The following is a 13,490-nucleotide window of genomic DNA, read 5'->3' on the forward strand; positions in this document are numbered from 1 at the left end:
ATTCTTGGAAGCAAATTGTTAAATAAAATTATATGAAGAGAGAAACTGTATCAAAGGAATTCATTTTATTTATTTTTTGTTTACGATTTTTAGTTAAGCATTTGCCGTGCCATAGACGCAATTCAACTCTTGATTACTGTTTATAGGCAATTCTCGGAATACGTAGCGACCACTTTCGATAGAGGTAGGTTTTCGTTTAACCATAGTTGCGTCTTACATGACCCGTATTTATAATTTGTTTGCCATTTTTGTGCTGTCTACTTTTATGAAACAAATACCCATTCACAAGAAACACGTTTTATGTATGTGATTTCTTTTCACTCGTTAGTCTCAAGTGTATTTTGTCTTTGTAACCAGCTTCTTACGACCCTACACGTTTTTGCTTAATATTTAAAATAAGTTTATTAATTATAATTGAATATTCTACTGTTTTGTATAGAGAAACATAGCTTAAAGGACTTTTATATGTGGCTAAAAGGGGGAGACAATAAATGCGTAGTGAATTTTAATGAGGAAAACTACTGGAAAGAGACCACTAGAAGACGAATACGTAAATTGGAGAATACTATTAACGTGGATCATAAGGAGACAAGTGACTCTTGGCGGATTTTGATAATTGATGTGTTGAACCCACACAGGTTCTGTTGGACCTCTCTGAGTTTTGGATTTTCATCATCATCATTTAAGAGAATGCGCTGAATGTATTCCGCATAACTTTCCTTACAAAACTTCCAATTTGTTAGATATTCTTCTTCTACATGTGTAAATTGTCAAGACGTCGCGTAGTAATAATTTCTCTTTGTCCACATTAGGAGATTGAAAGTGTGTTAATATAAAACACGTTAATCGTCAGGCAGTTTTTGCCTACATTTCAGTGTACACACAAAAACGTGAAGTTCATTTCTGATTTAAGTTAGTTACTTACTACAGAAATAATAAAAAAACACATGTGGTAACCCGTATGATTTGAGGTTTTCACAGCGGTGAGTATGAAGATTTCTGTCTTCTGGGTTCTTGTGCTGTGTAGTATGGTAGATGTTAACCAACGTTTCAGAGGTCATACTGCCTCCATAATCAGGGCGATGAAGATTTCTGACTTCTGGGTTGTTGCGCTGTGTAGTATTGTAGATGTTTACCAACGTTTTAGAGGTAGCTTGACATCTACCATACTACACAGCGCAACAACCCAGAAGACAGACATGTTCATGTGGTAACCCAATTGCACAAATGGGAAACATTACTCCTAGAATTGATTGGAATGAATTGTTAACTCTCGAGGAGATTTTAATTCCAATGTAAACCACCGAGATGTGACACTAAAATATACGAAGGGATGTGTAAAGTTTCACTCGACGTAGAGTGATTGTATTTAATACGAATACCAGGCAGAAAATATAATGAATTATGTAAATACCATACAGTGGTTATGTCGAGTCGGTGATAACAGAGGTTATGTTAAGTTCTTAATTTATAGTGTGTACTCTGAACATTATTGAGTGATTTTAGAGGTTGAACATCCATATGTGGATAGAGCTAAAAGTTCAGACAAGATCTCTTCGTTTTATACGCCTTTTTGTGATATGAGCTGCCGTCTTCCTAACCACTGTAGTAACATGAGGTTTGGTTCACCCCTGCTACAGTTCAATATTTGCATCTGCGATAAACTAATTGGTCCTATTGAATAGTACGGGGTTTCCACACATAAGAGGCACCGAGCTGTATTTTACAGCCGGGAGGAATATCATCAAAAAGGGAAAGAGAGATTCCAAATACCCTCTCAAGTAATTACATTTTAGCCTCTCACGAGTTCCCAGCTGCTTTTCTAGAGAATTTAATTTTTTGTGTTTTCTTTGGTGAAAGAATCTTAAGTTATGGTTACTCCATCGTATCTCTTAAGTCTACATATTATTCCTCCTTTCCTTCGCTTTTCTTCTGTTCTCTATCATTTTCTCACTACTTTAAGTTCAGCTTTTATAAATTATCCCGACTTGAGTGAGACAGGCGTTAGTAATGCCGCTGTTATTTTATAAAGAACTGTAGTTGGAGAAGTGTATAATACAAAGCCTAAATAATTAAACAACTTCCAAGAAAATATATAGAACTGGCAGTCTTTATTCAGTCCTTCTATACACTAGGATAAAGACGTACTTGATACGTTTCTCATATTCGAGAATATTGTCTTAATAACAAGGCATAAGAGTTCAAAAATATATACTAATTGTACTAAAAGTTTTTGTTTTGTTCCCAACGCTTTATGTTTGATGCTAATTTTTTCACATGCAAATATAGTATTAATTTAATGAATATGTGAAGAAATATATATATTATTATTCATTGATTGCTTTTGTATCTTCATGCCTTACTCATTTTTTCCTTTATCCCTTTCATACATATCATCTTCACTCCGCTTTCTAATATTCCTATCCCATTTGTATTATTATGTCAGCGTTTTTGTAGTCACATCAGAAATACATCTGTTCGTTTTACGTAAAGACACTCGGACTTTATTTCCGGATGATAATAATAAATTGGAAAGGATATGGAAGGAAACGGTCATGTACTAATTTAGGGATCTGCCGTGTATTTTTATGGAGGAACTGAGGGATGAACGCGAAAATCCTGCCAGGATAACCGGTCTCCGGATCAATATTTGAATATGGGACCTGCAAAATACGTAGCAGGAGTGTTAATTACTCAGAAGCGACGTTCGACGACGTATTTCGACCATAGAGTAGCTACTTTGTCGTCATTTTGTCATGCAATTAATAACGTAGCCTAACGGTTCCTGCGCACCCAATTCACAGCGGATTTCTCGTGGCGAGCAATCTAAATAATATTTAAAAACTAAGTTCCTAGTTTAGTCTAAACACAGCTTGAATCCATTACAAAGATCAAGCTAGCTTCGACACAGAAAAAGGTGAGTGGTTCTTGCAGAATTTTTATAAAGACCTCCTTGTCCATTCAAAATTCTGTTTAGATTTGTTACAATATATTACTTGTTCTAAACTTTGTTTCGAATCAATTTTGGGATATTTATCTAAGTTTACATTTGGTTATTATTTAAAAGCATGTAGGGGATTCCGATTTCCTTCTGAAATTTCTAACTGAGAAAGTAATTAAAGCATTATCTTCGGCTTAACGCAGGTGATATTTATTTGAAATTATTCTCTCATTTACAAGCTGGCTCGTATTTTGTTTCTTGCGGTTTTATTTGTGTTCTCTGTATTACATCCTAAGTACGAGAAAGATACCTGAGATGTGATCTTGTGTGAATATTCGTGAGTCGCATGTCATCTGTACCTACGGCCCCCGTTCTGTACAACTTTTTGAGAGCATTATTTATTTACGAGTGTTCAAAACAATATATAACGCTAACTCTTTACTCAATACCAGTATCTCTAAGTTCCTTCTTAAAGTTATCCTCTTGGTGCATCTCCTTCTTGGTAGCAAAAGTTAATTTGTCGTGAAATTTACCCACCAAAATTCTTTATGTATTTTTGCTTTCCCCATCTTAGTGACATCTCAAATCCCTTATTTTTTCTAATATTTCACTACCATAACAACTCGTCGTTAATAATTTCAGTAGATACACAACAGCTTTAGCTCAGTATAGTGACTGACTACGGGTTGGGTGATAGGGGTTCGATCCCTGACATAGGCGGAAGATATTCTTCTAGCATCTGTGTCCAGACCGGTTCTAGGGCCCATCCAGCCTCCTGTCCAATGGGTACCGGGGTCCTTTCTCAGGGATAAAGTGCGGTCTGAGCGTACTGGTGACCAAAAAATACAATAGCTAATAACTTTTGTTTTTTCCAAATGTCACCGTTAGGTTACTTCTACAAACATGGTGTAAAAACTACTGAATTCAGCCTATATTGTGGATGCAGTGGAATAAACACGGTAAAATTAATCATCGTCTAGACACATTCATCAGCTTACAGTGATTCTGCCGCAAGGCATTACTGTGACTTACATAACTTCGAACTATCTCTGCAAGATGAATATTATATCAACGTTGTTTCATCATATGAAATGCGGTTTATTTCATTCTCTCTAGGGATTATTTGTTAAGTTACATCTCTGCTACGTTTCGTGCACTCGTTATGTGCCACAAATTGTGCAATTTAATGAACATATTTTATGGAACTGCAAGTTCTAAAAAACTTTTATTACTCATCGTGATAATTCTAGAGATGAATTAAATAATGTTATTTATTTGTTGTTTCATTCTCCTGCCTTTGATGACTTTTATACACTGTCTCGGTAAAACATTATTTTGAAAGTAATCACACATCTGTGTCTTTTCATATCAGGCACATCCAACTCGCTCCTTATTCCATTATTTATGCTTGAGTCAATTCTTAAATTGTACACAATTTGCGGCCGCAAATCCTCAGTTGTAATAAGTTTTAAGTTTTGAATGAATGTCAAGTTTAATATTTCAATTATATAAAAGTGTAATATCGGTGACTTACGCAGCCTGGTACACAAGTCATGTTGTGCGAAAGAGTAAATCTCCAATGCAGAAAATTAGTCTCACACGCGTTTGTTATTTTCCGTTACTCCTCAGTTCGTAGTATAGTTATTAATTTTGTTATTATTGCTATTATCGATAATGTTTTATAGTTATAAATTATTTTCTTTTAAGTTTATACATCAAATGGGAACAAGCATGACGCGTTCCTGTCTGCTACTAATACAACACGTGACTCCGAGGCCGCATACATCACAGGTGTTTACTGAACTGTCACTGACTGTACCCTGTGGTTTTTTATTAATGACTCGGTAATTTGCTTATTTTCATAGAAAATGAGGGTAGTGTAATATTGTTTAAAAGATAATGTTATTGTGAACATGTTATTTATTAGTCGTAATTACAAATTCATTGCTAATGGCGGATAAAATAGTTTTCATTTTCCTCGCTTGCTCGCTGTTTACAAAACTAAAAATGTGTTTTCCAAGAGGTAGAAAACGAATTTTAAAATATTTAATATTAGTTTATTAAGGGGTTCAATACGTACTGCGTTTTGAATGTGTTGTAAGGTGGCGAAAATTTCGTTTAACCTATGGACAAAAAGTCTGTGCATAGAAGCTTTGCAAAAGTTTTCGACCCTGCTATACAACTGCATGCCGAAAATGTTCCATTTTTCTTCAATGCAGAAAGCAATAACAATTAACCCAGATGTGAGGTTAACATGGACGGATTTTTTATGTACATTAATTACACTGGTTTATTTTCTACTTCCGAATGCTCTGCTTTACTGCTTGGGGCTTCCCCAATAAGAACTGTAGTCCTCATACCATGGTACTGCTAGAAATCTTTTCCATTTCGTATTTAAATCAGACCTTTGTATGCGGAACACAGCTCCTGCCTCTATTATGTGCTAGAAACGTTAATAATTCCCCAGTTCATGATTCTAGAATTTTGATTTGGATGTTTCAAATGTTGATATTATGACAGACTTACAGAACACGTACAAGAATGAAACCACATTACTTATCTTCAAATTTTTATGAGAGAAGTTGGAATTTTATTTCATATGCATAATTTGTAATTCATGAGCAATCTGTATTCATCATCTATTTTTAAGACAATTAAATCAATAATATTTAGGACAGTAGGCAAATTCTTGTCTAGACTTCAGGTCACGCGAAATTGCGGTCCATTATAAGACTCTCCCAACAATCACACCCAAAACATATTTGGCCAGTTTTAAAGTTTTAAATACATTTGTTGTTTAACGATAATTTGATTTTACTGTCGAATATAGTGATATGCTTCTGTTAGTCATAAATTTGTGTCGTCACGTAAAAGCTGAATTATACAAGTCGTTGTACTTTAAAAGAATATTGACAGATTCTATAAATGAGTTGGTTTCGCATTAGTTTTTTATCGAATCGTCCTGTAAGTTTCGCTAAGGAAAATTCATGAAGATATTTCGAATTTATCTCCACATCAAACAATTATACACCAAAACTGCCAATACCGCATACTAGTATGACGTATTTTAACTACCGAATGCGTATTGAAAATTAGCACTGCAGTGATGTTGAGTGTGGTCGTATGATTGTGACATCGCGTTCTTTGTAGGTGGTTTACCAACGTTTCGCAGGAATATATCGCTTACATATTCTGGGTGGTGTGAAGATGGGGACAACAAGTTCTTCCAGAACGTTTGTAAACATATACAAGATAAAAAGACATCACAGCCCACACGATCATGAGTGATTTAATGCGTAGTTACTGCTTTTTTTTTACCATGTATTCCAAGAAATCCTTACATGAATTTTGACTCTCGAAATCTGTTTCCAGATTATTTTCCTTTACTTTGTACGTTGATTTGAAAAACTTATTCATATTTCTAGTATCGTCCATGATGCCCACAGATTCCATTCATGAGCCTTGTTAACTTAAGTGGTACGAAGTTATTTCCTCTTCAAAACTTTCAGTCACTACAGGAAACAGCAAATAACGTAAGCCTGAAGCCAGAGAAACATCGAAATACGCAGCACCCACAATTTTTGACATAGATCCGATTCTGACAGAAATGTATTTTCGTGAAATTGAATCGGAATATTATTTGGTTATTATTTGCCCTATTCAGGACCTTAGTGCTTATAGGTCCATAAAATAGACTGCTCATTAGTAATTGATATAAATATAATTCTGTAACTAACGTCATGTACGGAATGTTTCATGAACATTTTTTATTCATCTTGTAATTAAATAACCTGGCACAACTACACAGCCTCACCGCATCGTAAATTAAGCACAGCCTGTTTTATAGAATCAGGAAGTTCGTCACCATCTTTACAAACTCCGCCATATGACACTCCACAGTCAGCTGAATCACTTCAAATACACTTGACCCCCGTTTCTTTAAGGCCATTTTAATATTATCCTCCTATCTACTTCTATTTCTTTCAAGTGATATATTTCCTCAAGGTTTTCCGGCTAAATTTTTGTATGCATTTTTCCGCTGGTCCTGTTGTTCGAAGTTGGTGGATACCAGTTTTACTTAACAGTGTCTATTTCTTGCATTCAACAAACTAACATAAAGATAGGACATATAAGACTCATTCATTCCTGGCTTGGCTGTAATACGTGTTGGAGGCTGTAAACACAAAACACAAATAAAACCAAATAAATTTTTTTCCAACTACAGCTTACATCATACTACCTTAATTTCTTTTCGCAGTGATTATATTACCATGACTTGTTTAACTGGAAGTGGATGGTAGCAAATCCTCCCCGCAAGCTGTTAACTGTTAGATGCTGTACCATCATAACACGGTTATGAAAGCAAAGTCCAGGAATCTATATTAAATACAGAACTTTACGCATTAATTTCCCTCATTTATAAATCATTACGCTCCAATTAAGAGCCTTGGCTAGGAGTAACTTCTCTGAGAATTTGAGGACCTACATTCAGGGCGACCATGAACGTGCGGTGTCTGATGGTAGCAGGCCACAAGACAACAGTGATGGATGGAAGTAAACACACGAGGCTTGTAGGAGGTCATAAGGGGCGGGAGGGGGAGGGAAGAGAGAGATATTCCCTCGGGTAAGTAGGAAAGAGTGACGAACGTACACAGTGAAACTGGAAACGAGGCGCCTCAGAAGTCTTCTTATCCGGGGATCGCGTTCTCAAACAGAACTGAGGAAATGGGCCAGTAAACAGCAAACTGAAAACGAACGAGTGGTCGTCTTCCCATCCCACAAACCCCCCGTTCCATCTTCCTCTAGTCAAACATCCTAAGTTATAAGTAAATACCAAGGAGTTGAATAGGTGTAAAGGGACGTAAATCAACAATTCTGCTTCAGATCCGTACGGTGGTCCAGTAGAAACGAGGACGATGTCTATAACGAGAGGTTATCCACTCTGACTGCAGCGTTTGTCAGAAGACTGAACAGTGTTCCCGTGTTCTTGAGGAACTGCTGAAGTAGGCGACTGGTGAGTAAAAAACAATGACAATAAAATTTTGTTCCATCAGCCTTGTCGTCTGCTCGGAAAAGAAGTCCTTTTCGGAGACAAGGTTGCACGCTGTTAGTTGCAGAGAAAGCTTCAGGTCTTTAATTATGTTCTTGTCGATGATAAAATTATATTATAATAATGAATAAAATGAACAGAGATTACGTAGACTTGGACTATCAGAATGTGAAAAATGGGACGAGTAAGCATTGTGACAGTGTTAGCAGTGCAAATAGAAAGCACATGGGAATTTCAGATAATTCGTGGACAGTGAATTCGAAAGCTGAATGCAGAACTTATCAACGATAAGGACAGTTTGACCATTTTCCGTTGTCTTACTTGAAATTGCACCAATATATAATTAATAAAATCTAAAATTTCCTACGTTTTGGGTCCGTGATCAATTAACGAAGTACCGGCCAGTGAATATTAGTTCTATTTTACCGGCCTCACTAAGTACCTGAAGATGAACACAGAGTAAGACTCCGAAACCTAATAAATCTTTGGAAGTATAATTGTTAATTTTTTGCTGTTATATTTGTATAATTCCATACATCTATTTTATTACGACCAAACAGAATAATATGATAATATTAATGCACGTTTGTGACAAATTTTTTAAAACACAATTATAATTTGTATCCTAAGTGCGTCATGTTTGTGTTGAATCAAATACATATATTTATTTTCACAGTCTATACACAAACTTATTTAAAATAATGTATTTAAAATAAAATATCGTCTCCTGCTATCAGACGTAGGATACGTCACAAATACAAAATTGGTATGTTTTTCATTATATTTTATATTTACAATCACATTAATATTTATTTATTTCCTATGTCAATTCCATACTCATTTACATAATAACACTTGGAAATTAATTCCACAGATAATGAACGTCTGAACACAGACACCAGATCATTATGAAGACAGGAAATTCTACAAACATACTAAAAGATCAATAAATGCAATGCATAAAAATGTATAATAGTTTTTAAAATTGATAAACCTGAAGATGATGTCATAAAACATCGAAACATGTCGTTCAAAAATAAAAGCGCTGAATAATGTAATGTCGTACTACGATAAAGGAGCGCCATAAATATAACATAATATACTTTATACTGTAAATGTTATAATATTTTAACAACATTATTTTAAATAAGTTTGTGTATAGACTGTGAAAATAAATATATGTACACAATTAAAAGCCCATTCGAATATACGTATAAGAAATTAAACTTACAATTATTGATTTGTCACAGCCAGAGAAGAACATACAACGAGGGTGTTTGAACACCAGGCATTCAGGAAATTGCTTTAAAATACAAGCGATATCAATTAATTGGAGGGCTGGAAAATTCGGAGCTTTATAATTAAAAGAACTTACTCCTAGACTAACCCAGTACCGGGTAAGAAATGAAGCCGAAGGCATATAATGTAGCTGATAATTAATTAAATGTGGGTGAAGTGTGTAAGACACGTGTCATGAATGTTTTAAGTACGCAACATTTTAGTTGGAAATCCTCAAATGATGAAACCATTTGAGAGACAGGCGTGGATAGAAGGGGAATATGGAAACAGATCTTAACACAAAGTGTGAGGTGTAGACTGGATTCGTCTAGATTAGAATAAAGTTCACTGGCGAGCTCTTTTGAACATGGTAATTTCCCTTCGAACTCCATAAGAGATGTGGGAATTTCATGAATAGCAAAGCGATTATTAGCTTATCAGTAAAAAATTTGCTACTTGGACATGATACGCTAACACAGTCCATAGTAAATTATCGTTTGTTTCTATGTGTACGGAGTATTCATACATACATACTAACATTTAGTACGAATATGCGTATTAAACACTCCATGAACCATACAAACACTAGTTTGCTAGTATTATACTTCGCTGTTGTTTTAATCGAAATATACAGCGGAGTGACAGAAGTAGGTTTTGCTTTGTTCGACTAATTAAAATAAACGGGGTACAAAGTCCACAATAAAACACGTGTAAACAGAATAGAAGGATAAAGGGGAACATACTGCGAGCACTTAAACAATTAACAACGCGTAATGTTAGTGCATTAGGAAACAGCAGCCCCATTTTCCGCTAGCAAATTGCCGCCGACAATTGCTACTTAAACACATTTATTTTCCATCCAGATAGACGCAGATAGGTAGATGGGAGAGAACGATTATTAAAAGGGGAATGCAGAAAATTCCAAGAGGATTTTGCTTCATTTCGTCTAACAGAATCTCATTTAAAGTTATTCCGGATTGAACCCGAATAACAGTTGTGTCTAGCGGCTAGCAGCGTTACGCTTATCGAATGGTCATCGATAGCCCAAGCGGTTATTCGCCCACATCTTACCGCGACAACCCCAGACAGCGCCCAGGTCCGTCCACGATGCACTGGGACGGGTTTCTTTCCAAGTCCTACGGTTTCCCCTTGAAAATATCATTCCACAGCTGTTTTATATTCACTCGTGTGTCAGGGTGATGAACAAAGGACCCATTAGCGGCACAGTTCCAAGGAGACATATTTTCATCCTATCTTAAATTAAAAATACAGCGATGATACTCTTCATTATAGTGAAATAACCGCGAATATGAGTAAACGCGGTAAGTCACATGTAACGAGTTACCTCTAATGTATGAAAACATCGCATTTATACATGTTTAATTGATAAATACAAATGTTTACTACGGGATTAAGAGAAAAATACAAGATATATTAAATTCTCTGTACCTTCCCGGTGTAGGGTATTCTTTAAGATCGCAGTCACACGGAATAGAAATTACTTGCTTGAATGAAGATTCATCATCGTATACATTTCGATTTCATTTCTTATGACACTTTGTAGTTTTTAGTTGGTTACTCAGAAGATGGGGGCAGAAGATATTCCTTCAGTAGCTGATAATCATCTGCATGACTACAGGGGTCATAAACTACCACCTACTGCTGTTAATTCTTCGAATCTTCTATTAATAGGTTCTGATAACCCAGTGAATGTAACCTATCGCGAGCCTGGTTAATCGATCCAATGCCTTTACGTCATATTTGTTTCATAACCATTTAATATTACAGGCCTATCCTTCTACGACTCTGGTGTTCAGTATAGAGCGTTTTATGTCAGCATTATTTTACTCTTTATTCTTTCCTATCCACAAGAACTGGTTGTTATGAAGTCCATGTCGAGGTCCAGACGTTAAATGGGCCTTTTCATGTTATAGTTCCCTTCTCTGTTCTTTTTCTTTGGGGGGGGGGGGGTGGCTCATATTGTGTATATCATATTACGAAATTTTGTCTCTTTGTATTGTCTACAAGTTGTCTTCAGTTCAGCTTAAGGTCTTTTAACGTTGTAAGTTGTATGTAGTTCGCAGTGTGTTTCTTTTTTGCTTATTTTGTAGCATGTCTCTTGAACTTACTTCCAGTAGCGATCTAAGAAATCTCACATGCGCTGTAAGTATCCCTGCTTTGTCAGTGTTTCTCATAACCCGTGTTTAACTTTGACAACAGTAGTTCACTTCGTATACAGTTATCTCTAACCTTAGTAAAACATCTTTCCAGTTTGAATTGGACTGTCTTCATTGCCCTGTTTAACCCGACACATATGAGTAATCCTACGTAAAAACTTTAATTTAAATTACTAATCGTATTTTGTTTGGTCCCATTGTATTTAAAATTAGATAATTGTTTACATAATTTTGTCACATAGGTTCAATTTCATTTAAAATTAGGCTCTTTTTCGATAATATTTTTTTCATGTTGGTCTCATTATTTTTAAAATTAGGCAATTTTTCGATTATATTTTCACTTTTTTTTATTATACTTCAGAACACGAAAATATTTCGGAAATTGCTATTGCGTATTTACAGAATGTATAAGATTATTTTAGCCAGATTTTTTAACCTCAAAGTCTGTTGACCGGTTTTTTTATTTTAATTGATTTTTTATTTTTGTCTGGGTTCCTGGAATCTTCGCCGTCTAGTATTACGAAAAGAAGACAACGCTTCGAAAAATGAATCGGTTTCTGTTCTCGGGTGAAAAAGTGTGGACGCATGAACTCAGCCGTGTCCATCAGAAAGAGCCAACATCAATCACTTGATAACCTACGTCATCAAATTATTTTTCAGATCCATTTTTCGAAACTTTGTGCTCTGAAATACCAGACGAGGGACGAAGCGCAGACACCCATGAATACTATTGTATTGTGAATATTATACGTTGCGTAATCGTGTGAATTCCGTCGTTCATAAGCCGTACTTGTAAAGGGATGGACTGATAAATGTATTATTACTATATAGGCCTATATATGGTTGCAGCATATTGTATGTTTTGTACACCGACTGATGCTTTCGATTTATGAACAGTGACCTAATTAGTTTGTAATCATCTTTGAATTTGAAAAGCCGCTTACCAACAGAAATTATATTTGTTTAACAAACTGTGTTCTGAAGTACGAAAAGATGCAGCTTAATATACATTCGTTTCTGTTCGGTTTTATTAAATTCGTTATTCCAGTTGGTTATAAACATATTTAATGGTAAGTTCTAAAGTTAGTAAAATAACTACAGATAAAGCGTAACAAACATTTTGCTGTTGTGGAGAACATCGCTGTTGATCATATTTGTTTTCAATAATTTTAAATTACAGCTTTCTTGTATCCTGGTTCTACTACGTAAATACAAAATACGGATTTATTGGACTATATGCCTGTATGTAAAAGTTTTGTGAACTGTGGGGTGGGGGATTATTCGATAGACTGGCAGTTTGCTAGTTTTGTGAAAGATTATGAATAACATTTAAAGTTTAGAACAGCCTTGCTCTGTTTATATGACGTATGCGTAATGCTTTGTCGAATTAGTGGGTTACGGAAGTTCGATTTCGTGACTTAAGGATTCTATATATTACTGTGTGTAAGCTCCTTTTTGAAACCTGTTTTCCACTTTAGTGGATGGTCAAGAGATGAACGTTTGTTTATAAGCTATTGAAATAAAATTTTGTCATGATTTGTCGTCCATGTGTCGAAAAGTTTAAATAATGCATTGAAAACGCTCTAAATTTATTTCTGAAGGCATTTAATTTGAACTTCAAGCTGTTTATCAGTTATGCCGTCGGAGTTTCTCAATATATTTAGTTGAAAGTTGCGTTTGTACCTTCAAATAGGCCACGACATCTTTATTTTGAGTATACTGTGTTCACTGTAACAAGAAACATGGGTGATGTCATATTAACAGTGTGACGCTGCTTGTGGTTGCTTGATTTTGACCTGAGCTAAAAACATTTACCACTTTCCTGCAGCTCCTAATGACCGATCTGAAATTAGGCGGCCCTATGTAATTCTCTATCATGGTCAGAGGAAGAGTTTTCATCATTGTCATCATAATGACTGTCACTTTCCTGTCTCCTTGCCATGTGTGAAATTACTTTTTTTGCGGTAGTAACGGGACAGACCGCAGTTCGCATGCGCTGTGCTATTCTGTCCCCTCTCGTGTGAGATTTCGCAATGGTTCTGAA

The 13,490-nt window shown here is 35.5% G+C and overlaps 1 long non-coding RNA gene across 3 annotated transcripts in view; it reads left to right on the forward strand.

Annotated features, from left to right (window-relative positions):
* LOC110841515 (uncharacterized) overlaps positions 1 to 13,490 on the forward strand; it is a 290,669-nt gene that overhangs the window by 129,041 nt on the left and 148,138 nt on the right. For 2 of the 3 annotated variants that reach the window (XR_015534556.1, XR_015534557.1), the window contains one exon: positions 7,826 to 7,955. The exons of the other annotated variant lie outside the window; for it this stretch is intronic. This is a non-coding gene — a long non-coding RNA (uncharacterized LOC110841515). The remainder of the gene's footprint in view (positions 1 to 7,825; positions 7,956 to 13,490) is intronic. 3 annotated transcript variants of the gene reach the window in all.

This window comes from Zootermopsis nevadensis, unplaced genomic scaffold (assembly GCF_977971745.1).
Source record: "Zootermopsis nevadensis isolate Lab colony 2312 unplaced genomic scaffold, Znev_1.0 Znev_ptg000010l, whole genome shotgun sequence".
In the NCBI taxonomy this organism is placed as follows: Eukaryota; Metazoa; Arthropoda; class Insecta; order Blattodea; family Termopsidae; genus Zootermopsis; species Zootermopsis nevadensis.